Source organism: Protopterus annectens, chromosome 5.part0 (genome assembly GCF_019279795.1).
Source record: "Protopterus annectens isolate FY-2018-M chromosome 5.part0, PAN1.0, whole genome shotgun sequence".
NCBI classification, from domain to species: Eukaryota; Metazoa; Chordata; order Ceratodontiformes; family Protopteridae; genus Protopterus; species Protopterus annectens.
Genome location: NC_056735.1, coordinates 562,465,195 through 562,492,289, shown reverse-complemented (window position 1 = coordinate 562,492,289; position 27,095 = coordinate 562,465,195).

Genomic DNA, 27,095 nt, shown 5'->3' with positions numbered 1-27,095 from the left:
AGGAGGATCCATGGGCAGACATGCTGAAATGGTCAATAAATGACTTTTGGCAGAGGAGTAAGACAGGCCATAGTATAGTAATTCACACAAATATTTTAAGACCAAAGAACCACAAACCCAGAATGAGTGCTGTTTATGTTGTTTGCACCAACTAGAAAACCTTTACCATTTGCTGATATATGATTTTCTAATAACAGGCTTTCTTGCATCCTTTAGTACCTGCTGCATGTCCTCAGTAAACAAGTGCCTAAAAGAAATTAAGCCACTATGATACAGGCAGTCAACTGAAGTTAATTGATGTTGAGGTGTATCAAACACCAGTGTTGTTGTGTGAGTAGATCTACTCTTTCAGGAAGCTTGTGGTAATTGTTCCTGGTCTTTTCCAAATCAAGGGAGAATGACAGTTGCCTGGGCCAGAAGGGAATCACCACAGTGAGTTTGGGGGATTCCTTATGAATCTTCAGAAGTATCCTGGGCATTAGTAGTAAGAGTGGAAAAGCATACAGGAAATTCCTGTACAATGAAAATGAAAAGGCTTCAGTCTCCCAAGACTAATGCATGGAATACTGGAAAAGAATCTTGATGGTTGATTGGTGAAAAAGAAGGCAAAGAAGTCTACTTGAAACTCCCCACAGATGGAGCAAATCATGGAAGACCCCTGATCTAGTTTCCACTCATGAGGGTCTGGCTTGGTCCTGCTTAGCTTTTCTGCCACAGTTTTACTCAGACTGAGTGTGGGATGCCTGTATAGTGAGCTTGTGCAATGAAACTATATCACAAGCTAACCTGGCTAGTCTGCAAAGGGAGTATGACTTGGTTCCCTCAACTTGTTTATGTACCACTTGAAAGTAATATTATATGTAACAACTTGAAGAGGTCCTGGGCACCAAAGATGATTCAGAGAATTGAATGCCTTGATCAGGGCAAGCATCTATTTTATATTTATGTGCTTTCATCTGTCCTTGGTGTCCCACACATCTTGCACATTTCTCCTGCCTAAAAGTGCTCTCCAAGCAACATCTGAGGCATCTATAGTGACTTAATGCTATGGAATAGTGAGTGAGAAGGTGAGATCTAGATTTAAGGACACCTGTTGCCTCCTCTCCACTAAATGATTTCTGTTGTGACACCGCACAACACTAGGACTTGAAAAGACAAAGGGTGTTGGTGCTGGGCTAAAGAGATTAGAGATAAAACTGGATCTTTCTCATGTGGAGTCTTGTCAGGGATATCATGAGAATCATACAAGCCATGAGACTCAAAATCTTGAGGAATTCCCTCACAGTGACTGAAGTTTGGAAAACACCAGTGTCTCATTTTTATTTCATTTCCCTGTGTTTTAAGTTATATTGATGCATGATCTGAAATAGTTATTGGGTGAGGATCAAGACCTTATCTCTTGAAAAAAAAAGGAATTTAAGGAATGGCTAGCGGGGATTATTCAGGAGCTATTCAAAAGGATAGAAATTGCATCTGAAAATATAGCTAGGGAGTGGGTTAAAATCAAGCTGGAGTTTTAAAATGGGGTGTAAATACAAGAAAAGGAGTTATGGTTAAGAAGTCTGGACTGACAAATGTTAAAAGCATTGCAGAATGGGGACTCTCACAGAGCAAGAAGAGGATCAACTGAAGAATGCTAAGCAGAAATTAAGGGACTACCTCCATAATATACACAAGTTTAAAAAGACTGCTGTTAAGACACTGTTTTTTTTATAATAATACTAGAGCACAAAAACTTTTAGCACAATGACTCAGGTAACAGAAAGTAGAAAGAGCTGTTGCCAAGCTTTGGGAATCTATAACAAGGAAGGTAACAAGAGATCCTGTAGAGGTATTAGACATACTTTAGTAATTCTATGAAAGTCTGTATAAGGCAGAGAAATATGTAAATCAAGAAAAGATGGAAGAAAGCAGTGGTAGCTGTATTACCTAAAGAGGGTAAAGATCATTCAGATCCAGCTTCATACAGGTCAATTTCAATATTAAACCATGATTATAAAATGTTCACGTCTATAATGGCTAAAAGAATGGTAAAAGTAATATCAAAATTGATAGATATGGATCCATATAGTTTTGTGAAAGGGAGGCGAATATTTGACAACATTAACAGAACACTGATGATCCAGAGGGAAGCGGAATGTAAGAAAATACCATTGTTGTTGATGGGCGTTGATGCAGAGAGAAAGCATTTGACAGAGTAAGCTGGGACTTTATGGTCAGGGCAATGGAAGCATTTGCATTCCCTGAAAAATATATAGGTTGATTAGGAAGATATATGAGAGATCAGAGGAGAAAATTAAAGTGGATGGGGACTTCCCTGATAATTTCTGCTTGAACAGATGAACCGGGCAGGGGGTGTTGGCTTTCTTTTTTGATATTGCCATTATATTTAGAACCACTGGCAAAGAAAATAAGGAACTCAGAAATTCAAGAATATAGTTGTTATGGTAGTCAAGAAAAGCTGGCGCTATATGCAGATGATATTATTTTATACCAGACAAAACCAGAAAGAGACATTTTCTGGAGCATTTTGAGACAGTTTCAAATCTTTTCAGGATTCAAAATGAATGAAGCTAAAACAAAGGCAATAGCAGTAAATTATGTATTCACATTTGAATTGGTTTAGCAATTTCCATATTTACAGGGACATGATAAAATGAAGTATTTATGAGTATGGATTAAAAATGATTGTGGTCTGGCAGCTAAGGATATGTTGGAAGAAATTAAATAAAAGGTGATACAAAAATTGAGAAAATGGAAGCTTTGTTATATGGATATAGATTGTAAGTACAAGCAGTTAACATTTTTAGTCCTGTTAGACTTATATTCTGGTCAGGCATATTTTTATCAGCTAGAGGAGACTTTGTGGATAGCAATTAATAGAGCTGATGGACTTTATCTGGGAGGGAAGATGGCAAGAGTCAAGTGGGATAAACTGATTCTTCCAGTAGAACAGGACAGATTGGGATTACCCAGTTTGAAGGGGTATTTCAGAGCTACACAGTTAAGGCTCCTATATGTAGCACAAACAGAAAACTATAATTCAAAGTGGAAAGGGACGATGATGAAACAGGGGGAAAGCTCAGGAAACAAGGAGAGACTGGGATTTTGGATGTAGGCCTTTAAGGAGAATAACAATAATCATACAGAATATTATAACTATAAAGTAGCAGAAAGTATCATAAGAACTAAGCCAACACAGAAATAGAGAAAGGAGATTCTGCCAAAAGGGATGACTGCAATTCGGCAATTAGGGATATAGACAATAGGCAAGAGGGGGATGGAATTTATTGGAGAAAACTAGCAAAGGAATCAAGGTATTGGGAGCAAATAACTAGAGAGGGAAAGATGATAGAATTGGAAGATGCCAAGAATTTATTTGGACTGCAGGTTGGAGATAGCCTTCCCTATCAATGAGTGGTATCAGAGTATAGGCAAAAAGAAAGAAATGGCGGGAGGTCCTAAACTTTAGTAGAATCTAGAAGAGAAGCTGCCATTAAAAAAGAAATAATTAGTAGAGCATATGAACTATTGCATGATAAATATAATAATCGATCAGAGGAAGTTAAGAAAGGATTGGAAAGAGATACTAGATAAGCAATTCACAAAGAAACAATGTGAGGATATATGTATGCCTCTCAAATATGCAACAAGATCTAGAAGATTTAGAATTTTTGCTTAGAAATGTTTACATAGATATTTTTATACCCCAAGTAGTCTCCATAGAATTTTTCCTCAGGTAGACAGTAAATGATGGAGGTGTGACAGGGAAGAAAGAGGTAATTGAGAACATCTTTTCTAGGAGTATGGTGAATTGGAAGACTTTAAGGATTCCCTGGGGACACACTGTTGGAGATGCTGGGTGGGTAGATTGGTGTGACAAGGGAGATGATTTTTTTCTGAACTATGATACAGAATCAGAATTGCCTAGACATGGTAAGGCCTTGTTGTGTCTAATTATAGTGGCTGCCAAAATTCAGTTACTAGAAAATGGAAATCAAAATCTAGCTCAACTACAATAGAAGTAGTGAATATAGTAAGAGAGATTAGACAACTGAAACTGAGATCTTTAGAAAACAGTAGGAGTAAAATATAGAGTAAAAATTGTGGGAACAATACATACAGTGGAGGAATGAAGTTTAAAAGAAGACAGGACTTAAATGAGCTATGTAACGTTTGACTGAAAATGATTTATATAAATGTATGATTGCCTATGTCATAAGTGATGGTTTAATAAAGATGTTTCCTGTTTAAAAAAAGGGGACAGGAATTGAATAATTTATGTAATGTTGTGTAGGTTACATGATATAAAGCAATATATGTGGGGTATAATGTTTGTACACATGAACGTGTTAATACAGTTTGATTACATTTATTTAAATGTCAATCTGTTTATGTTACAAGTGATAATCAATAAAGAGTGTAAAAAACAGTGACCAAAGTTTGAGTGGAAAACCTTAGAAATAGATTTAGAAATAGAACAATGTTTCCTATGGAAGAAAATGTTCTTTGAGTTGAGATGTTTAGTTGGCATCCCAGGAACACAATCCTGTGTAAAGGAGTCAAAAATACTTTTGAATGTTCTCAAGGAATCTGTCACCCAAGAAAGAGATTCCTGACACTTTGAAAAAGACTCTGTAAAGATAAGCAAGTCATCATTATATGAAAAATGTGGATATGATGTAGCTTGCAGTGAGTTATAACTGAAGCTAGATACATTGTGACCACACTTGGGGTAGTGGATAGTCCAGTGGGTAAGGCAGATAACTGATAATGTGATCCAGACACACAAAACCTTAAAAAACATAATATATTTGGATGAATGGGGATGTGATGGTAAGCATCTTTTAAATCTAATGCTATCAAGAAATTTGAAAGAGGAAGACGAGGTAACATGTTCTGAAGTGACATCATTTTGAATTTGGGTACTATTACAAACAGGTTTATTAAAGAAAGTCTAGAACTGAGCTCCAAGTATTTTCTTTCTTCGACACTAAGAACATCTTTGAATAAATACTCTTCCTCACCTAGGAAGGATGAACTTGTTCTATCACTCCTTTGGGAAGCATGTGATGATGAACCAGTGGAAACAAAAGAGTCTGACCTGGAGCATGAGGAATGACCCCCTAGAAAGAAATACTTTCATCCCACTACCACGTGTAACCTTGTTGAGTGATCTTCAGAACGTATTTGTCTGAAACTACCTGTTGCCCAAGAGAAAGAAAATAGATAATCAGACTTTCTGGAGGGAAAAAAGAGACAAAAATTAAATCTCTATCCAAAGGGAATTTAAAATCTCATTTTTAACATCATCTGGGAGATTTGAAAATGCAACCATGCAAACCTCCTTAAAACAGTTCAAGTGGCCAGGGCCCTAGAAGAAGTGTCAGCAGAGTCATAAGCACACTATAAATAATGAGTAGTGATCTGTATAGCTCTCAACCACTCAGGGACAAATCACAACAGAATCAGTGACACATCCAGAAATAATCAGAGACAATCAGGGACACTTAATATTGGTACTATTAATATGAAAGACTGATGGAACAAAATGCTTGAGGGAATTTAATAAAGCCTACATGGATTTTTTCCCATCTACGCATTGTGCCACACCGCTTACATGGGAACGAACATTTTTAGATTCAGTAAGTGCAGCTGAGTGGTGCACATGCACACACACTCTAACATGGAAACTTCCATGGCATGCAAATCACCTCATAATCAGGTGAATCCCAGGTAAATGAAGCAGGTAGAGTGATCCAGCAAGCAGATAGCCATCTGTTTAGACCTCGTGAAAATGTCCATAGTGCACGTGGAAAAATTCCATGTACAGGAGTATAGAAAGGCAAAAGGGGTTGTAAAAATGGAGATATATGGACAGAAACATAAAACCGCATACACATATGAGTGAAACTATTATCCAGTATGTCAGAAAAATTAAAAGAAATAAGTTAAATAAATCTTTTTAATAATCTGGGCAAGTTTGCGTGGCATGCCGCAGTGACAAACGGGCTTTATGCAAAAAAAAAAAATGGAAAAATATAAAATTAATATTATGTGACAAAATGTATTATAGGACTGTGCATGGAGTACCTACAATGGTGCATTGGTACTGTTGCTGATGTGGTTGGTCTATGAAGTGTGGGGTTTCCAAGCTTCGAGCACTGATACCTATGCAAATGAGGTTTAGTTACTGAGTAGCGGAAAAGAGTAATCATGTCCGCCTATCTCCTTCATGTAGGCTTAGACCCATGTTGCTGTATATACAGGATGTAGCTTACACCGGGGGGGGGGGTGTTTACTGACTTCTAAGCTCATTTCAGTTTAAGTGCGCATATTTGAATGGCATGCCACCTGGCTGAGCGTGTCCTTTCAGGGGTGTGTGTCTACTCACTTCTAAGCTTTGTTTACCTTCTGTGTGTGTGTTTGAGTGGCACACCGCCGTGCTGACCATGTCTAAAAAATGTATTTAATTAGTTTTGACCCTTGTTTAAGCTAAAAATAGGGCCAATAAATTATGTACTTATATTGTAGACAGGTGGAATGCATCATAGTTAGCCAATAACACATTCTGCACCTACAGCAGAGCTCTATAAAGTATGCATACACCATACATTCTGTTTTTTTTTCCACAATACTCTTGACCATTGCAGTACAGATTTGGGAATTTTAATTTAGATAATACTAGGGGCTGCTGCAGGTCTGCTACACCTGTATGTGCTAGATGCTGAAGTCAGTGCTGCTGCTGTTTACAATAGGCATAGATAGAGAAGGAGAAGAGTGTTCAGGCCCAGGGTAACCTTCCAGGTGCTACATGAGCTGGGGATTATAGAGCGCTACGGGGTGGACAGGGACATACTACAAAAACTCACTGAGCTCTGCTGCCCTCAACTCAGACCCAGAACCAACCGAGGGGAACCCATCCCAGTGGAAACAAACATATGTGTAGCCCTTAGGATACTAGCTACGGGTACTTTCCAAAGACCAATTGGGGACATGATGGAGGCCTCACAGGCATCAGCATCCAGGGTACTCCACCAGTTCTTGGATGCTATGCTACCACATGCCAGTGAGCATATTTTTTCCCCTCACTGCTAAGGTGAGGGCCACCAATACGCAGCACTTCTACCATGTAGCATACTACCCTCAGGTACTGGCTGCCATAGTTTTTACTCATGTTCACATCAAGGCACCATCTTGTGAAGAGGGTAGAATCTACATCAACCACAAGAGGTACCACTCCATCAACTGCCAAGTCGTGTCCAATGCCCAGAGGATTATATTGAATGTATGTGCTGACAGCCCTGGCAGTTTTCATGACTCCTATATCTGGCATGCATCACAGCTGTACTACATGTTTTCTGGGGGGACATCCCACATGACCATTTACTGGTGGATGCTGGCTACACATTGGAACTGTGGATGATGATACTCATCAGAAATGCACTCACACACATGGAAGAATGCTATAAAGAGGCACACGCACAAACTAGGGGCATCATAAAGGATGTGTTTGGGCTTCTGAAATCATGGTTACAGTGCTTCAATATATCTGGTGGAGCTGTGCAGGACTGTCCAGCCACATGTGCACATAGGTTCACAGTATGTGCTATGCTACACAATATGATCCTGCAGAAACAGCTGCAGCAGGATCAGCAAAGGGAAGGGATACACAGCCCCTCACCAGTGCCTAGGTCACCACAGCCACAGTCACAGGAAGACTCATAGAAGAAACCCCCTGATGATGTCCCTGTAGGCAGACTTAGGCATTCCCAGTACACCCTAGCGTTGGCTAAGAGACAAAGCATAGCACATTCACTAACAACCTAGGGCCCTAGGAACTGACACCTTACTCCTACTCACACACATATAGTAAAATTGATGCCAAGCAACCCACACTACCTGTACCTATCCTAGTATTGGCTGTGTATTGTTTGCATCAGACAGAGTCAGCCCTGAATTACAGCTCTGTCAACTACTGCATTTGCAAAGTAAGTCCCTAACCTACACACTACTTGTAAGGATTATTTTAATATGGTATTGTATGTATGTATTTTCTGCATTTATGCAAGTAAATATAGTGAGCTATTTGGACACAAGTAACATCCGCATTGGACTATAGTTACCCAGTCCACTAGTATGCATTCCTTAATATTCACAAGTCCTCATGGTTGGTATATGCACTACATCAGTCAAGGGAGATGTTAAACAGTGGGATCACATGATAGTTGGCCTATTGTGTATCCCTGCAGAACATGTGGTGGTGTTCCCCACACCCAACACAGCAGTTTCTCCATATAACCACTTTAACAGTAGGCCATCAATGGTATATCAGCAGTCTAGGCAAACACAGGGCAGTAACATAGAAACTGAGCACTCATTGTATGTCTTACTTAAAGCAGGAATAACAACATAGATATGTATGCTTTTGATTGTGTGATGAGTGACTATTGTCTGTCTGGCAGCTTGTGTGGCTCAGTGAACTAGAGAAGTTAACATGGGTGATGCTGTTGATGATTCAAATCTGGAGGTATCCACATCATTTGCATGTGAGGTATTATTAGGCTGATGTTGTCACAGACTGTCAGTATGTGTGGTGTAACATTATGAACATCTGTCACATATTAACTACATCAGACAGCTGGAGAATGCCATGTACATTTTGAGTGAAGTGCAGTAGTACAGAAACAGGGACAGATGTCAGTGTCCATAACACACAAAATCCCGGACTGGAGTGCGGGTTGGTGTTGTCTGGAGTCACTTTATAAGTGCTGACAGTCCCATTGGGCATGCCCATTCACTTCATTAAACTAAACACAGTCCTGTTGCCTCTTGATCAGAATGGCCTGTTATGTATAGATATGTCTCTACATACATACATACATATAGGCATACATAGTCTTCAGTCACTAACTATCTCTCACATACATAGCATATAGGTTCATAGGTTCATAGGTAGGTACTATGCTTTCTGCCAGAAGGCATTTATAAGCCTAGTCAGAATGTGTTGGCTTTCGCCGCCCCCTTAGATTAGTTCCCTGTGCCTCTTTCCAGCAGAGCCACTGAAGTGATCCCTGGGGTAAACTTTCTGTTTCCCATCCACTCACCAAGGTTTCTTTTGAAGAGTGTTAGCGAGGAGCTCTGCCTAATGTAGATTGGAATCTTGTTCCAAAGCATGGGAAGTCTCTGGGACAGGAATCTATCCCTCCAGCACGTCCTATTTATTGTTGTGGTGAGGTTTAGATCCCTAGAGCATGTGTCTCGCGTGGATAAGGTTTTCTTTAGGTGGAGCATATCCATCAATTCTGGCTTGGACATGTCCTTGTATGTCAGGCAGAGATCACCTCTGAGTAGGCAGTATGCAACCGAGTACAGCTGGAGTTTCTTTAGTCGAGCTGCATAGGGCATCTGTTTGAGGCCAGTGATACTCTTGGTGAGGTACTTCTGTGGTTTTTCCAGCTGTTGCAGGTGTCTTGTAAGGTACATCCCAAATGGGGCGTTGTACTCTAAGATGGATCTGATGAGTGATGAGTAAAGGGGCACAATGACCCCTTTTGATCTGGATGCAAACCCTTTGGTGATTAGGTGGGCCATGTAGAAGGATTTTCTAACCACTCTGGTAATGTGATTATCAAAAGTGAGATTACTATCTACTAGGGTCCCCAGATCCCTTATTACGTCTTCCATATTTAGGGGGCTACCACCTATGTGGTAGTTTGTGGGTACTTTGTTTTTTCCAAAGGGGATGACTATGCACTTTTTGGCATTTAGCTTGACGCCATGATTTTGACACCAGGTATCCGTCTCAGTGAGACCTTTTTGGAGGATGTCTATTTCAGCCGGAGAGTCAATTATAGCCCCTAGTTTGCAGTCGTCTGTGAACTTGGTCAGCCATAGTCCTCCTGTGCTTGCCTGTACCTCTGAGAAGTATATGCCAAACAGGAGGGCTCCTAAGACTGAGCCCTGGGGAATGCCACTTGTAACCGGTTTAGAGTCAGACCTAGCTTCCGCAACTCTCACCATGTGGGTTCTGTCCGTGAACCAGTTGGCAACCCATCTTGTGACGTAGGGGTTTATGTTCAGGCTGGTGAACTTGTCTATAATACCAGAATGGGGAATGGTGTCGAAGGCCTTTGCGAAGTCTAGGTAGGCTGTGTGTACCACCTTTCCCTCATCTGTAGCCTTGGTAACTGTCCCAAAGAAGTCCACCAGGTTTAGGAGGCATGATCTTCCCTTTACAAAGCCGAACTGGGTAGGGTCCAGTGTTTGGAAGTTCCCAATGCCACTGTTAATGAGTTCCATGATGATGCACTCCATAGCCTTGCAGACCAAGCTAGTCTGGCTTATAGGGTGATAGTTCCTGGGGTCTGTTGTGGCTCCACCTTTGTGGAGCGGAAAAACCATTGCTGTGCACCACGCTATGGGTACATTGCCTGTTGAGAGGCTGAGTTTGAATAGTGTGTTTAGGTGAGGGGTTAGTTCATCTTTGAGCTCATGTAGTACGCAGCCTGGGACACTGTTCGGTCCCATTGATGCTGTGTTTTTGGCTTTGGAGAGGGCTGTTTTAACCTGAGTGTCTGTGGTTTCAGGGACTCTACATTCTTCTGGTATGGTTATGGGCCCTTTTGGGGATGAGGGGGGAGGGTGAAGTTTGCACTGAACTTGTCTGCCAGGATGTTGGCGATATCGGTTGGGTCAGTGTAGTTTGTGCCATTCTGCACTAACTCCGAGCAGATCTGAGCATTGCCACTTAGATTCTTGACATAGCTAAAGAATGCCTTGTGGTTATCTTTGGAGTCGTTGGCAATTTTTCTTTTGAAGCTCACCTTGGATAATTTTATGAAGGATCATAGCTTCTTGCTGAGACTGATCAGGGATGTCTTCCCTTCTTGGAATTTTACTCTTTTCTGTACTAGTTTCCTCCTTCTATTGTATAGCTTGTTTATGGTAGGAGTCCACCAGACTGGTTTCCTTTTCTTGGAGGAGTGAGTCTTGGTTTTGCTTGGGTTGGCATGATCCATGCATTCTTGTAGGTGCCCATAGAATGCATTAGTAAAGGATTTTGCAGCTTGGACAGCGTTATCCTTCAGCATGGGGGCTTTGAAACGTTCCACCTCGGTCTTAAGTAATGTGACGTTTGCTTTTGAAAAGTTTTTCATTTTTGTTTACTTGTCTGGGGGTGGGGGCGGAATGTGGATATCCAAAGTGATTTCTTTATGGTCAGATCTAACCAGCAAGGGTTTGACCTCCGGTGTGGAACACCGGTCATCCATGTTAGTGATGACGAGGTCCAATATGTTGATACATCTGGTGGGAACATTGACCATTTGAACCAGGGCATTTGAGTTTATAAATTCTAGGAAATGTTGGGCAAGAGAGTATATTACTTGAGTAGTTCTCCCAGTTAATGTTTGGGTAATTGAAATCACCCAATATTAGGGTGTTTGGTAGGACCTTTATGTTTCCCAGTGTTTCCAAAAATGGGGAATGGGGGTCCTGGGACATGGTGGGTGATTTGTAGCATGCTACAATTTGAATTTCAGTTTTTCCCATTGTTAGTTGCACATGGATGATCTCTGAAGCATTGTGCTGTGCCACTAACCTGGAGGTGTGGGTATCCTTGATGAATATGGATATGCCCCCGCCTTTTGTATTTTAGTTTGGGTTCTGTGACCGAAATGTATGGTATGAGTTGTAGCCTAGTAGTGCTGGGGTGCTCTCTGGAGCCTTAAACCAGGTTTCTTTTACTGCACATATATTGATTTTCTCCATACTGAGGAGTGCCTCGAGTGTCTGCATTTTGAGGTTTAGATTTCTGGCATTGAGTAGCATTACCCTCAGTTTTTTGTTACTTGTGCTATTTATGGCGGTGGGTTTGTCTTTTGAGCCTTGCCTAAAAAAGGCACTATGGGGGTGGCTAGAGCCTTGGCCAGTATTCGAAAGCCTAAGGGTGACAGGTGCAAGCCATCTCGAGCAAAGCAGCATGGCTTGTCGAGCATGTCATCCCAGGTGGACAGACACTAGATCCCCTTTGAATGACACCAGAAACCTAGCCAATTGTTGAAATCGAGAATTTTTTCTTTATACCGTGGTATCATTCTTGGTGAGGACAGGATGCTACTCAGGGTCAGGGTCATACCGGCCTGGGCTATGTGATCAGAGAGCCCTTCCATGTCTCTTTTCATGTAGTCCAGGGAGGTACGGCTCAGGTCATTCACACCAACATGGACAATGACAGAGTCATATTTGTACTTGTTCTGTAGTGACCTGAGTGCTTGTGTTATGTGGCAGATCCTGGCACCCGACAGGCAGCTAGCAGTAACCTTCTCCTTATTCAGCCTAGTGAGTGGGATGTCAGTGTGCCTGACTATAGAGTCACCTATTACTAGTATGTTGGGTATGTTATTTTGCCTTAAGGGCTGTGATTGAATGGCACATTGGTTTTGTGAAGTATGTGTTTCATGGTTTGTGATGAGGGGTGGAGGTTACTTGGATGTTTGCTTTGGATATGTATCTCTATGTATTTGCAAATAGATATATACCCATATATATAGTTATAGACATGTATAAAAGCATACATCTCACTCTCTCCCCATATATCTACATAACACATATCATACACACACACACACACACACACACACACACACACACACACACACACACACACACACACACACACACACACACATGGCTACATTTATATATACATCCCTGTTATATACAGAAATATGTGTGTGGATATCTGTGTTGTACTACATATCCTAATACTGGTGAGTAAAGCTTATCTATCACACATCAATAATGTTTCTCAAATGATCCAAAGTAAGTGATCAACAGTACATAATGTGCTTACCTACAGATCCCTATGCCTGCTGGGTGTCACCACATAGACAGCAACAAGTGGGCAGGTAGTGTAATGTAAAATGTTGTCTATGCACACATGGGGAGGGCACACTATCCCTGCCCACAGGCTTGCCCATACAAGTGCAAACAGCCACATATGGCCATACTGGTAACTGTAGACAGATAACTAGGATAATAACAGTTATCTCACTACTAGGTTACTAGATGCAGATAACAGTACAAAGCAATATCACTCTGCAGGCCACAGATGTTGTGCAACACAAGACTAGTTTGTGTAATTCACAAGTAGTTTGCCTGCAATCACACCTAAAACAGCCATCAGCCATGGCATGTGAGATAAGTACTGTGATCTTTAGTGTGTAAGACCAGGTAGGGAGTTCTAATATCACTGCAGGCCACTTGGTGCATGTGTGTGTGTGTGTGTGTGTGTGTGTGTGTGTGTGTGTGTGTGTGTGTGTGTGTGTGTACCCCCTACCAAACAACTAAGAAATACTTATTAGCTATTAAACTGCAATGGTTATTTATTTTATTTTATTTTATTTACATTGTTTACCGGGATGGTCAAGCTGGGCCAGAAGTGCCCATTTTCAGTGGATTCCCAGGGAGAAAAGCTCCACACATAAGAGATTTCACATACAATGCAGAATTTACATTAACAAAGACATTTAGTACATATTATTGGCAGCTTATACAATTGGTGAAAAAAAAAACAGTACATAAATAATCACTCTCAAATCAAAGATATTATACAAGCAATACAGAATATATACACAAGAACATTCCATGTGAGAGTTTTCAGCTAGTAAAATTTATATAGGACACTTCATGCAGTGGGGGCAAAGCAAATATAGGAATTAATCAGAGACTAGGTACTTAAACCTTTCACATGCTTAGGAGGTGTAATAGCTGAGCGATAGGCTATATGAGTCCTGTTGTAGGAATCAGCAAAGTCATTGGAAATTGTTGCAGATATAACTGGTGGTATGATATTAAGGTAGGCCGCAACAGTACCTGAATGTCTCACCTGGTTCAATGGTAGGTCTATAAGGGTTAGGAAGAGAAGGAAGTAAACAGGCGGGATCAATGGTAGGACAATGAGGATTAGTAGAAGAGAGAAATGGACAGGATGGAGAGGTGGAGTAAGTAAAAAGATAGGTGGATGTGAAATGAGGATGCCAGAGTAGTAGGCTGGAGGTGAGAATAGTTGTTATGGTTGAAGTTAGGTTATATGAGATGTGGTGTTAGCACATGTGCACAGCCAAGATGAGGATAGGTGTTGTTTCAGAGATGTCTTGAAGAGGGTTTCTGAGCTGGTGGATCTCAGTGTTGGGGGGGGGGGGGGTTCCAAAGTTTTGCAATGTTAAAGGAGTAAAGGATCTGGCCAGCCAAAAGTTTGGGTTTTTCTACATTTGGTTGTTGGATCGGAGTGATCTGTTAGGATGGTATAGAAGATAAAGCAGGGCACATGGATGGATTATAAATGAGTTTGTGAGCTGTAGTTAGTTGGAAAAAAGGTGAGATAGTTGGGGAGCTCAAGCCATTTTAGGTTGCGTAATGATAAGCAGTGGTGGGATGAGTAGGAGGCATTAGATACAAACTTAGCAATTTTGTTGTAGCATGAGTCAAGTTTGGACTTAGGAGAGGACTGAATGTTTGTGAGGAGGGGAGGTCTGAAGTGAGATACCTATGTTAGAGAGTTTTGTTAGAAGGAGAGAGTGGGATATAATATCGAAAGCTTTATAAAGATCAAGAAATAGTGAAGATATGATTTTACCAGCATCACAGGCTCAGTTGACAGTGTCCATGAAGGATATGAGTGCCATGGTGGTATTATGCCTTAGCCTAAATCTGTGTTGGATGGAGGAGAGGATGTGGTTGTGAGTCAGATGGTAAAGAAGTTGAGAATAAATACATTTTTCCAGAATCTTAGAGATGGGCAATAGTATAGCAATGGGGCAGAAGTTGGTGGTGTCTATGTTGGGGACCCCTTGTGTAGAGGGAGGATATAAACTTTTTTACAGGTGATGGGCATATAGGATTCTTTGATAGATCTGTTGAGAAGTATGCTGATAGGGTAAGCGATTGAGTTGGCTGAAATGTGCAGGTATTTGGCGGGTATATTGTCAGGGGCATTTGTGCATCGTTTAAGTTTTAGAAGCAATTTTGTAATAGTTGAGGTGAGTATAGGTGATAGAATAAAGTTGGGAATAGGTAGTGTACTGGTATTAGCTGTGGAGGGGTCTGTGGTGGACAAATTGGTCTTGGGAAAGGTAGCGGCTAGATTAGTTATAGTATCTATGAAATAGGAGTTGAAGGTTGCAGTAATTTCAATGGGTATTTTATTTGGGTCTGGGCAAGGATTATCACTACAATCTGGGTTTAATAAAGAATTGAGAGAGCTCCTTTTGCACTTTTTGGCATTTTAAGTTGCTGCTGGCTTCCAAACTGCCCTCCTCTACAAGGCCTGATGATGTAATCTACCTTAAGACTACCAGCTGCCATTCTAGCATGCAACTTAAGCCGTAACACATGCAGTAAGTACTGTGATCTATAGTGTGTAAAATTAGATAGGTAGGAGTTCTAATCTCACTGCAGGTCACTTAGTGCATTTGTGTGTGTATCCCCTGCCAAACAACTGAGAAGCCCTCATTGGCTATCAAACTCCAATGGTTATGCACATTTTGGCCCTGCAAGTTGCTGCTGGCTTCCAAACTGCCCTGTTCTATAAGGTCTGATGATGTCATCAACCTTAAGACAACCAGCTGCCAATTTATCATCTGGCTTTGGCCATAACACAGCCGGTAAGTACTGTGATCTGTAATGTGTAAGACTAGAGAGATAGGGGTTATAATCTCTCTGGAGGTCACTTGGTGTATGTATGTATGCCCATGTGGCATAAATATGATCAGCTAAGTACTAACAGAGAGGTAGGGTTTTACAGAATTTTAGTTGTAGCAGGTGGTATGGCCCTCCAAATGCCTGACCACAACTTGGTCTGCTAATGTCATCAAGCGTAATATATCCTAAACTGACAGCACTATCAGACATGAGGTGTGTTGTGTGCATCATGTACTGTGATCTGTACTGTGTACCATTGCATAGGTAAGTGTTCTAATCTACATACAGCCAACTTGCACTATGTATGTGCCATGCCATGTCCTTTAAGCAGTAATTGGATGTGGTGCTTTCCTCAATGTAGCCATTTTTTTATGTGTGTGGTTGATAGAGCAATTTACATCAGCTTATGGAGCCATAGGACATTTGAACTTCACTAGCATAATGGCCATACAGCCATTGCAATCCTAGACAACTGTATACCCTTATTTATTTGATCAGCAGAGATTGCCCCAGTCCAAAAGGGACAAAGACAGAAGCCCTGTGGTGAAATGATGGTCATCCAGCCAGTCATACAGTTGGCATGTGTTGAGGTGCACTGAGGTGCTCTGCTTGCCATTAGCTAGGGTTCTGTTGCAAAGGTGGGTTAAAGTCTGCTAGACAAATCTCTCCCACCAGCATGTATTATTAATGCCACATACTAAATTAATATCCTTACAGTGATTAATCCATGTACTATGCCACCAACAGATATGCAGCATTTACAATCAAGCATGGTCACAGATTGCACCATATGCAAGGCAGATATCACCTCTGAGTAGTCTATATGCAACAGGCTACAATGGCATTCATTTCAGATGACCCCATTAAACACATGCTGAAGATGTGAAGTTTCCTTGTGGGAGACCATACTGTTATGTACAAGTGCCAGTACTGCTTGGAAAGCTCCAATACCACATGGCCGTTGCACTCAGATATTGGCATGCTGAGGGAAGAGTACATGGAGGTTATGACTATGTCAATTATGGGTGATTGTGCCCTCAGCTATGACACATGATTCCCATCATACCACTGGGGAGACATGGTGATCTCAGGCACATTAGGTGTAAACCTCTGTGGCCAGGTCTGCATGCCCAGTTCTTTCACCCCTGAGTATGTACATCACGTTCTGTGACTGATGTCCTACTTACCAGGTACTTAGGTGTTAGTGATGGAAATGATACTATATATATATATATATATATATATATATATATATATATATATATATAGTTGCATGGAGTTTAGGGCCTTTACTATGTCAACAGGCATTTGTTCACTACCCTCGTGTAGGATATTGGCACAATTCACAGACTCCATTAGTGCTGACACTTTGCAGGCATCAGCCAACATTGTTAGCCACAGAAAGTCAGTATTTGCGTGTATTGTGGTTAAATGGATTCCAAGCAGTAAAAGACACAGGACTCAGCCTATTAAACACTGCTGCTTACAGATCAGCTATTGGAGCGGATGTCCCCATGTTGAGTATGTGTGCTATCAATGGGCTATTAAGTGACCCCTGCAATGATAGTACTGTGGATGCCTAAATGGGTGCTTTGTAAATGATTCTTAAGTGGGGGATATAACCAAATGGCTTGGCTCAGTCCATGAGGTTGTATGCCCTGATGTCCCCTCACCCAGGTCCTTGGTGACTGCCTTGGAAATGTCCACCATGTTTAACAGTCATGATCCCCCTATCAGATATCCAAACTGTGTACAACCAACTATGTGTAGATCACATATATGTGTGCTGATCAGCACCATGATGATTGCCCTATGGCCATACAGATATGGAAACTCAGACAAAGAGGTCTTTAGTCCTGGTGGTCAGTGCATGCACCACCTCTGTGCAAGGGTACAACAGTTGTCGTTGTCCAGTCAGCTGGGTCCAGTCAGTGGTTTCAATTTGATTGCAAGGTGTTCTCAATGGTGTTATTAATCCATGATGCATCCCATGTAGGTTGCAGCCTGGGATGTTAGCATCTCCAATAGATGCTATGCATCCTCCATAGAGAGGCCATTTATGACCTGATTTGTAGCTATGGAAGTTGTGGGAGAGGGTGTAGGAATGTCATGTGTCACATGTGGTGAGGACAGGGGAGTGAAGTTGATGCAGAACATGTGCAACTACAGGTTAGCTATGGGTACAGACACATTCTATGTGGCAGCATTAAGTATGAGCTCACTGGCAATCTGGGCCTATGCTTTGAGGTTACACATGTAACTACACTGTGCGTTGTAGTTCTGTTTTGTGTGGGTGGCTAATTTTGTTACTTATTGTGTCTACACAACATCACAACACTATGTGGTTGTTGTAGCTGAGGAGGTTGTGTCACCATTGTGGGGGGGGGGTGCCCTAACCACAACTTTCACCCAGCAATGTCCACCTCCTATTGTATAGCCTGATAATGGCAGTTGTCCACCAGGCAGGTCTGCTGTGCCATGAGGAGTCTATGTCCCTCCTGTCAGGTACAGCTGAGTTCATGCAGTTGTAATGCTGTTGCCATGATGCTTGGGTGTACAGCTCTGCATACTTGCTGTCCCATCAGAGGGGGGAAGTGCAGTCAAGCTATGTAAACCATCCCATAGGAGGTAATACATGGCTTTGTTGAAATATATGTCTGTATTGTCTGCAAGGGGGTTTAGTGCTGGCAGTTTTAATTATACTGATCTGTGGTCAGATCCCCACCAGGAAGGGCCTCACTTTGGGGGGCTGCAGTGGTCACCCATATTGGTAAACACATGATGCAATACATTGGATCGTCTTGGGGGATGTCACTGCACCGCTCCATGACATTGTAGTTAAGGACATAGACTAGCATTTGGGCAAGTGAGCTGTAGCACAACTAAGCAACACAGCTGGTGGTCACTTAATGCCACCCCACAACATGGTGTAATGATACATCTTGCTAGACACATGTACATACAAATATGCACAATGGATGCCTGGATACATAGAGCTGATCTTGTAGCTGGCTATTGCTTGATTATGTGCCCTTCCAGTACTGAATGGCACCTGCATTGTCTCCAGGAAATCACAGTGTTTCACAAAATCTGGCTGTATATCTATCCATAATGAGTATATATAGACCACCAGCATTACCTTGAACACTGTCATTTTGAGGTGTGAAGATATGGATGGACATGTAGTCTGGTATGGCTGTGGTGCTGTTCTCAGCCTTGAACCAGATGTCCTTGAATGCACACATGTCTGCATAATCCAGGGTGGGGACACATTGCACAGAGTGGGGTTCATTGTTGCCATACTCACCATGTAGCAGCATAACCATGATGTTGTATAAAGATGGTGTTCTCATTGCCAACGTTTCCCTGAACAATGCATCTAAGATGAATTGTAGGGATGCCAGTAGCCACGGCCATTACTCCAAATCTCAGGGGTGAGAGATGAACACCATCACTGGTGAAGCATTGATTTCTGTTGAGCAAGGCATCCCAGGCAGACAAGTAGTAGATCCCCTGGCAATGACACCACATGCTTAGAGAATTATTGACTTCCATCAATTTCCATGTGTATGGACCCATCATCCAAGGTGAGTGTCAACTGCAGCCAAAAGGTATGAGTATACATGTGAGAGACACAGACTGGCTAAGCACAGTCATGTGTCTGTATACAGGCTGGTGACATAGGTCCCTAGTAGTACACACCTGCAAGAACTATGATGTCAACATTATGTTAAATGATATCCCTTGATTTTCAGCAATGTGTGGTAAGGTCTACTGTGTCAACCCACAGACAGCTATCTGTGATCTGTCACATATGTAGCCACTAGACACAGACATCAATGTGTCTCACAATGTAGTCACCTCTGACTAAGAGGTGTGATTTTATGTTTTGTCATGGATGTTTGACTACTGAGAGAGTGATGCATGCAGTGTTATGTGTACTATGGACTCCAGAGGCAGAATGTTCTGATGTGTCTCTTTGACAATGTGTCTGGTAAGGTGCTGCACACAGGCTGGTGTGTGTGATGTTGGTGTAGGTGGTGCAGGATGTGAGTTGTGCATGTTGGCATAATTCTCATTGCCATATGTAATGACTGCTATTAGAGACACCATGGCAGCAAGGTTTGAAATGCAGTCACATCTGTCACATGTTGTGTTTGTGTGTCATAGGAGCACAGGGATGGGGACACTCCCAACAACTCAGCATTAAGTCCTACAAAGGCAGGGTTATGCTGCCAAGCCTTTGGAGTTGACAGCCTGATATACAGTGTTTGTAGGCAGATGTGGATGCTTGTGCAGGCATAATGGACTTGTTCAACTTCACTGACAATAGGTTGGCCTTGCAAGTGTACAATGCCTGTCAAGCAACTAGACAGCACACTGGTTGTTGTATGACATGATGTGGGGACACAGACATGTGTGTTGGGTACATAACTGTACAATATGGCATGCCTATGATGTTGCAGGTGGACACACATTGGCCAAATGTGGACAGTCTACTGCAGTAGACCTCACAGCCATGTCATGCAGATATGTCCCATTAATTTGTTGAAGCACAGGATGCATGAAGTGCTATGAAAGTGTCACCTATGATGGCTCACCACCAGTGTGCTGATTGTTACAGCAAGACTGGACATATATGTAAATAGACATTGTACATTATATTATTGTGCTACAACAGTGCTACTAATCCCCCTCTTGTCAGTTCCCTAGTGACATACCTCAAACCCTGGAACAGATGGCATAACACATGCAAAAGCCAACTGATTGACCAGGCTGCTAATCAAGGCATCTGCTTGGTAAAGGGTATGTGAAGCCTACAGAGCCTTTCATGATGTGGGACAGCTATGTGGATGAACAAACAGGCTGTGTCCTGCTTGCCATCATGGGCTTCATAGTACCGTTTTGCGCGTGATGACAGAAATTTTTTCAGAGCATGGCATCCTATGTGAGAGTGGTGTCAGTGAGACCAGCATTAGTAGTTGCCAGGCACCAGGAATTCTGTGGACTCTCCTGCTTTCCACAGTCTTCACATGGTAAATGTGTCATTCCAGTGGGCACTGCTTGTTTAGTGTCCAAGTGCAAAATACGTGTATATAACCCCCACCTTACCTTCAAAGGATATTCTTCCATAAAGTGTTTGCCTGGGCTATGTACATACACCCTGGATGACTGTCTTCTTGGAACATACCAGAAGCAACTGCAATACTTAGTTGCACAAAGGACAACTAGCATGTAGCACCAAGCAGTGTCCCCAGATCTCTGAGGCATGTGACATGAAATGCCATGAAAGGTGTTCGCATGGACATGAGCAGTAACTCTGTCATACATCTGCTGACACAGGACCACACACTGTTTGCTATGCTCAAGGCCAAATCATGCTTACCGACTCTAACTGGTGGACTCCATTGAATGTTACACTATGAAATGGATGATGGGAATATTACTCTACCTACCCTGGATAATGGGAATATTACTAAGTCTATCTACCATGGTCTGACAAGGTGTTTGACAACATTAGGCCAGCAGGCCTTGCTGGAAACTGTGTAGGTTATCTACAGAGTGTTATGTCAGCTGGTGAGTAGGCAAGTGTCTGACAGTCATAATCTGGGAAGATAGCATTGGGAGACCTACACTGCAATGATGCTAGCCACCAGTGATTTCCCCAGACATCATTGATGGAATACCTCTTCCAGCCATTCCCTCTCTGTAGTCACTTTTAGTGCCCTCTGACTGGCTACATTAGCAGGTGATTGCATATCAGGCGCTGTCACTGAATCCCACAGAGAACCAACAGTTAACCAGGATGGCCTGTGACACACATTCATTTGCTGTCTGAGCCACTGACAAATACTAAATTCCAAGGACTGCACAATAATATCCTTTGGAAAGTTATCCACTCATCGGAAAATAGTAGTGTCCGCACACCGTACACAGTTGAGCCATTACTCATGGTTGTATGGACACAGAGAGAAATGTAGCCTTTGACTTTCAGGGGTCAGTGAGATGTGGGGATGCATTCAGTGATGTACATCCTAAACAGACAGCTCTGTGATGTAACTCTCAGACTGTCATTGCTATACTGAATGTAGTACTCATCATACCTACCATTGTTTGCAATGGCACCCTTGCTATGTCACTACACAGGCATATCTTACAACTGTATCAACCACAGAGGTTCAATGGTATAGCAAAACATATAGCAGATAACATGTCCCATGGAGTCCCTGTCAAGACCGTACATATGTAGTCTGTCTCATAAATGCTTTGTAGGGAATGTGTATGCCTGTCATACAGGGAGGTATCAGATCCCACTGTGTACCTCACACGCATCCATGACAGGACATGTCTTACCCAACCTACACACCTACACCGTCACTGTGGTATAAGTAGTACATGCTGGAGAGACAGGTATATAACACTGACAATGCACCCTATATGTAACAGGCCTCCATGCATGTGATACACACATCTGCTGTGATACACATCATGTTCAGTTTACACCATGGGATGCAGAACATGACAATCATAACTGTTTTCGGACAAGTGTCTGTACTGGACACAGGAAATTTGTAGATGGATCATCACCAGCACCACAGCTTGTAGATGTGTTAGCTCTCAAAACCCTGGTGACACTTATCAAGGGTATCAGACCTTTTCACAGATTAGGGATGCATGAGTATGTGAATGAAACCATTGTCATTAGCCTGTGAACGTATGGAGCCATGCACCTATAGTTCTCTAATTTGCTGAGGACATATTTCTTTGGTGATGAAATTCTATCCTGTGCTGTCACATCTATGGCTTTATTGCTACTGTGTATCCAAAGGTGTCTCCAACAGAATCCTGAAACAGAAGCATAAAGAACACCTTTCCTTGTGTATGTATACAGCTATTACAGTATCATACAACATAAGGTACACAACATTATGTGGCTTGCTCATTACAAATGTTAGCATACAGTATCTGTCAGTAACCACTACAAGTGGCATGGCAAAACAATGCATTACACAAGTACATGTTAATTTATAGTCACCCTATGCATCAGACACATAGTTTAATTTCCCCTGCATCAATGATGGGGATGACAGGGAAGTGACACAGGTATCATTACTTGCACAAGGTTTTGTGTGGGGGTGCAGGAGGCCTAGGCTGACGCAAATGGTTGACAGCATGTGTGTGAGTCAGGAAGGGAAGCAGGCAAGATGGACCATTGAATTGTGCCATGTGTATCTGTAGGTGATCTGCATTTGACAGCGGTGTGTGAGTGTGTATGTGTACACAGTCAAGCTCAGTACTAGCCATACATGCGTGTATGTTGGACAGCTTTGAACTGTGCATGGTAGAACTACAGTTCATCACCTATGGCCAAGAACACAGGAACTGGCTCTGCCAGGAGTTGCACTGGCACCTCCATGCCCAAGGTCAGAAGTAGTGCTAGTATCTGATGATGAGTGCTGTCTACTGGGAATGTATCCTCCACAGGAACACCCAGGACCAATAGCCCATGGCCTGCCACATCTTGGTTTGGACAGCACACTACCCTCTGTAGCACTGGATGTACTACCACTATGGGAGTGTGATTGTGCATGGCCACATGGATTCTCAGAATATGGGGCTGCAGACCTACATCCTTGAGGCCGATGCTCAAATCCAAACACACGTTCCAGCACAGACATTGTGCATTCCAAGACAGACACTGTCTCTGCCCACCTTCTGTCCATTGCATCAGTGAACCAATCCTGGGTGTCACCAATGCGGTGGGGGCAGTCACAGATGTCAGACTGTGCTGCATCTATAACCCTGAGCATATGTCTTTAGTTCCTTTCAGAATGTGCCTGTGCCTCCAAGACAGCCAGAAACATACGTCGAATGAATCATGATGAGACACCTGCAACAGGTATTGGAAGAACAGCAGGCCTCCAACAAGCACCCCTATCAATCCACCTGTGTGGAACCTTGCCAGGTCTCTGGCTATGGCCAGTGTGTACACTCTCTGGAGCCATAGCTGCCACACTTTGCTGTTCAATGTCTCCACCCTCTGACTGTTCAGTATCTGTGGCCTCTAGGGACTGGGGATGTGTAGCCATACTGACTGTGTGCAGTGGCAATGAGGGCATAAGACTGATGTCTACCTCTGGGACATATTCAGCCCCTGAAACCCCCACCTGTGCCTGACTGTGACCACCATCATCATCAGAGTCTGAAGAAGCACTGACATCAGGTTGTGTAGGGGACAGAGACCAAGCCCCCTGGTCACCTGTGATAAGAGATGAAAAAGTAGTACATTAATACTGACACTATTAATCTCTGCAGTCCTATGTTGCAATAAATGTACAGCTCTATACACTGTTGGTACTATTACAGATCTAAGGAGATAAAGAACACAAACTTGTGCAAAAACAAAAAAGTAGCAACGTCCACCACAAAGCAGCTGAAAAAATAATTCCTGAACATATGTAGTTTATTTAAAAACAACACGTTTTCATTACATACAATGCAGTAACTTCTTCAGAGGAAGATAAGAAAATAATAAATGGCACCAAATTTAAACCTATCCGCAATTGCGTCAATGGTTACTCCGTTGCCAAATTGATTAATTAATATTGGCAAATGAATGCTCTATTAATTCTAATTAAGAAGTGTGATACTTCCAATGGTTGTTATAAACAATATAATCAATTTTTTGTAATAAAAAATGCATAAAAATACAAAACACCCTATATAAAAGTTGGTCTAATAACGTAAAATACCTTAACAGTAAATAGAACCTGTTTGTAAAAAATTATGGAAACAATACTGTGACAACTGAAATTTAAAAACAGGAATATATATTTCTTACAAATAAAATCAGTCAACTGTTATCATACCCAAATACGTGGCTATAAAATCTATCTAAGGAAACTCCTAAGTTTCAAAAGACAAGCTATATTACAATTCTCATTAAGTCCTGGTAAAGTAAATGCATCTAAAGAAAGTTGCCATTCCAACTCACGAACTTCTAATAACAAAGAAGATGGACCGCCTCTAATAGCAGGAAAAAGTTGGTCTATAGCTTGAAAATGGAAACTATGACCAGGGTTAGCGTCTATGTGCTTGGCTAAAGCATTATCTTTCTTGCTTCTTCTAATTGCGTAAATATGCTCGTAAATTCTGTCTTTGAATTTACGGTCAGTTTTACCCAAGTAGAACACAGAGCAACAGTCACAAGTAGCCAAGTATATGATACTTTTGGAATTACAATTAAGTTTATGTTTATTAAAAATTTTTTTGTTATTAATCATAAATGAACTACCTGACTTAACATATCTGCACATCTCCAACATCAACCTGGAACGGACCGATGCAGCTGATTTGCGTCTTTCTGGCCAGCAGCACAATTTGATTATTAACGAACATACTTCAACTAATGTTCAGCAAAATCAAGACTCAGGGCTTATTGGCATCCCTTCAGTCATCGACTGGGTTAGGAATACTGAATCGTTCAGTACAGCATTTGTGCCTAACCAGGTACGACCGGCCACGAGCTTGAATTCAGTGAGTACTCATTTTACTATTGAAAAATTGAAACTACTTGACACAAAATTACTTAGACTAAAGAAATTACAACTGGAAGTTGCATATCTTAAACAATGTTTAGCGGACAAAGTGGTTCCTAAAGGGCTACGTTGTTTTCACTTTCCTACTGGCCTTTTACCTGATATGGCATTCCATAAAGATCTTATTTGCCTTTTTGACCAGCAAGGTTTCCAATTGTTGGAACTTATGGTGAAACACTATTCTATACACATTGAAAATATCACACAAGAGGTGGACACTATTGACTCTTCTATTAAAACAGACTTGGACTTTCCTAGGTATAGATACGACTATGGTCGGATTTTCCCTAGTATAGATCAACTTATCGACAAATTGAAAATCAATAAAATTAAGAAACTTGACCGGGACAGAGCAGCTTATAATGACAACACTGCATATCCGAAACTACAACAACCTAGTGCAGTACAATTAACAACAACTAATGTCCAATTGACTGACACTAATACTGTCGTTCAACCATTTAACCCTACTGCACACATTCCATCTACTACTGGTACTCCGACGACTTCCGTTCAAGACCCTATTGAAAATCTTAGGCGTAGTGAAAGACTAAGACAAAACCATGACACCAATAGCCACCAAGGCAATACTAATAATCATCAAGGCAATAGTCATGGTTCGGTCGATTCCAGTTCTAGCTCAAATTTCCAGAGGGTTACAAACAACAAGAATCCACCAGCCCCTTGGAACACACGGAATCAGAGGAACAAGAACAAGAACTGGAACAATCACCGGAAGAGGTAACAACGGACAATTTTTGTCCCAACTTGAAACTTTCAACTAACTCTCGAGGCGATTTTTATATATACAATTTTTCCACTTTGGACATTGAACCTACATTGACTGATTTATTAGCATACGGAGTAACTTTTGTTCCTAGTAGAAACTTTAACTTGGCAAAAACACTGATTGATTTAAAATGCTTTGTAAGAAAATTAAACTTGAAATTATTTTTTGCCAACGACACTTGTCTACCTAGTGACAATTTAAAACCTCCTAGCTCATGTAATCCACCCCTACATACAGTCTTGCATTTGTTTGAGAATATTTGTGAACTTGACCTCAGACATTTAGCTCAAACAAGTCCATCAAACAGAGTACAACAACCTTCTAACATTAGTACTGAGCAAGTCAACGCTCTACACCTCTTGAGCAAGTCTTCAGTATGTGTTATGAAGCCAGACAAGGGTGGGGGACTGGTCTTTTTTGATATTTTCGATTATAATGCTAGAATGGGTTTAGTTCTTAATAGTCCAGCATACGAGAGATCTTCCCTGAATGAAATGAACATGTCTCAAACAAGGATTAGATCTTATTTCAGAGACTTATTTGTGGAAAATAAGATTGACCTTCAAACTTTTAACTACATTAACATTTCTTTTCCAAAAACACCAGTGATGTTTGGCACACCCAAGATTCAAAAAAATAGGGATAATCCCCCTATGAGACCTCTTATCAACGGACGCAATTCTCTTGCATATCCATGTGCAAAACTTGTAGACAGTATTTTGCAAAAATATCTCAAACTTGTCCCACAAGTGTGTAAGGACTCGTGGTCTTTTTTAGAAAAGATAAGTAGTTTGCAGTTTGACAACTCTGTCAACTTTTTGACAATCGACGTCGTCGATCTCTACACATCTATTCCACACATTGAAGCAACTGAATGTTAGCATTAATGTTACTAGACTTGATAGATAGAGATTGACCTAGTCACTGAACTTGTTGACATTATTTTGTCTTCTAATTTTTTCATATTTAATGGAGAATATTTCTTACAGAAGCAAGGGGTA